Source organism: Penaeus japonicus, unplaced genomic scaffold, assembly GCF_977035675.1.
Source record: "Penaeus japonicus unplaced genomic scaffold, GWHDUDI00000001_assembly GWHDUDI00000018, whole genome shotgun sequence".
NCBI classification, from domain to species: domain Eukaryota; kingdom Metazoa; phylum Arthropoda; class Malacostraca; order Decapoda; family Penaeidae; genus Penaeus; species Penaeus japonicus.
Window position 1 is genome coordinate 2,051,149 of NW_028234420.1, and position 2,879 is coordinate 2,054,027.

Consider the following 2,879-nt stretch of genomic DNA (forward strand, 5'->3'; position numbering starts at 1 on the left):
GATAATCTTTGAAACTTGATAATCTTTGAAATCTTTGAAATAATCTTTGAAATCTTTGAATTATTCTTTGAAACTTGATAATCTTTGAAATCTTTGAAATAATCTTTGAAACTTGATAATCTTTGAAATCTTTGAAATAATCTTTGAAATCTTTAACATAATCTTTGAAACTTGATAATCTTTGAAATCTTTGAAATAATCCTTTAAATCTTTGAATTCTTTGAAATAATCTTTGAAACTTGAAAATATTTGAAATCTTTGAAATAATCTTTGAAACTTGATAATCTTTGTCTGTAGAATCGAAGAGATACAAATTAAATATATCATAAACGTTATATTTCTATGGTAGAGTGGAAAGGAATCAAACTGTATATTAATCACATAGATGTAACAATCGAACTAGATAAAGCGGAACAATCAACTATGTATATAACACATATATATAGTATATGTATATACATACATACATACACATATATATGTATATACAGTATACACACACACACACACATATATATATATGTATATATATATATACGCACACATATATTTTTAGATACATATATTGACAAAATTGTACGAAACAAATGATATATTATGGATCCATAAAAAAATATTAATAAACCATAAATGAGCCATCTTTTTAAAATGTTGTTTTGTCTTGTGTAATCGTTTTTGACAAGACTTACCATCCCTATCTGATCTTGCTGATTTAGAAAAGTAGATATATACATATTTCAAGGCTCATTCTACACATCTTAAATTGTAAAAGCGATTCTCCAATATTCGGCTTTCAGTCTAATATTGCGCTTACAGTGATACACCGTTTGTAATATTCAGTTTGATATTCAAAACACACGTAAACATGTAATATTGTTTTAATTAATCAAAATATATAAGACTGTTCATGCAATTTCAGTATCAATACAGGTAAATTCTTGTGCAGAAGGTATATGAAGTTTGAAAAAGTATATTTCACTGGAAACCATAAAATATTTACAGTATCAAAAGAATCAAAAGAACGAAACCTCGTTAAATGGAAAATCAGTCTGGAAAGAGGAACCGTAAGAGTTGGAAGGAGAAGCAGGAACACCATACTGGTTGCCGTTGTTACCTCCATTACCATTGCCGTTTCTTCCATTACCATTTGGGCCAAATCCATTGAGGCTGATACCATTAGTAGCGGCAGCATAAGCATAGCCAGTGCTGGGAACGACCCCGATGAGTTCGTTGACGGAGTAGAAGCTCTCGGCTTGAGAACAGTCCACGTTGAACCACCAGTCACATACCAGGTACTGCTGGTTGAAGATAGTACCGTTGGGGCACAGGAAGGAGTCCTGTTGGCGCCTGAGGGCGCGGTCCTGGCAGATATGGAAGACCTGGCAGCCGGCTTCCGGTGCAGTGTCGGCATAATAACCTTGTACCGCTTGGGCATCGCAGGAGAAGCCGGTGTCGGGCACGGAAGCCAAAATGGGGTAGTCCTCACCGGGCACAAACAATAGTCATTTAGACCACATATGTCAATTTTTCAACAAACTCGAAATTTAAAACATCATATTACTACATGAACCTCTCTCATGTATTTAGATATGGTTCTTCCCTACCCATGGTTACAGCACTCTTTATCGAGACCGCAGACGCCCTCCTCTATAGATTGTTTTTCCTAGTACCTTCACTGAATCACGTATTTGGAGTCTGTCATTTGGAATTTTCTATTTCACAGAGTGAAACTTACCCTCCTTAAGTATATATAAGAAAGAAACTGAAAAGTTACACCAAAAGTACTTTCTAAATCTGGGATCTATTACGCTTAACTTATTTCTTTTCAATCATGTTCTCATCGACCTCTGTTAGGAAGTCTTTTTAGATATGATAATCACCATGAATATATAGTATATTTATTATGTTTATGATTTGTAACTGTATCGACAAATAATGGAAATGATTCCAAATCAAGACACTTTTTATTTTCTCATGGGTGGGGGACCTATGACAAAAGAACCTCCATCCTTGACTCTGTCTATCCTAGCCTGAACGACTATAGATGAATTGCAACACTGAACCTATATGTCGAATATAGTTGTAAGTACAACATGCCTTGAATCCCATGACAGTATGTATAACCTCCATTCATCGTCTTAAATCCATTTGGAGGTCTAGTTTACTTTATTCTATTTTTTATTTATTTTGCATATAATGCATTCTAATTATAACTTTCGTAGAAATTCTTGGATACCAAGAAGAGGCAGCACTTGGGAGGAGGAGTACAGGTACTGCCTTCTCCCATCCTGAAACAAGTTAATTTTTCGGATATTTTGAAATAGCAGTCCATGGTAGCGTGAAATCCAAAGTGAACTCTAATAGGATGTACTCACGCTAACAAAATTACAATATATAATGGAGAGGAGTATTTATGATAAGGCTGCACGTAGATAGTTACTCTGACCCGCGATCGAACACGTTAGAAAAAAAAAAGTGTAATAATATATATATGTATATATATATATACATACATACATAATTATATATATACATATATATGTATATATATATATATATATATATATATATATATATATATATATATATATATTGTTTATCATTTAGATGTGGCGTAAAATGTCAAAGGATCTAGTTATGATATATTAGGAAAATTATGAATATACATACAACATTTGTTTTATTATGCGAAAAGTATTTAGATATATATACATCTCATGTTTAAATAGTAATGTCTTAAGATATTTTCCTAGGAGTTCCAATATTCAAAATGCATAGAAATGAAATCTAAGAAGAAAACATAATCTAGAAAAGAGATCAGCATATTAGACATGCATATAAATATGAATGACTATATTTCTACCAATTTCAGAGTCAGC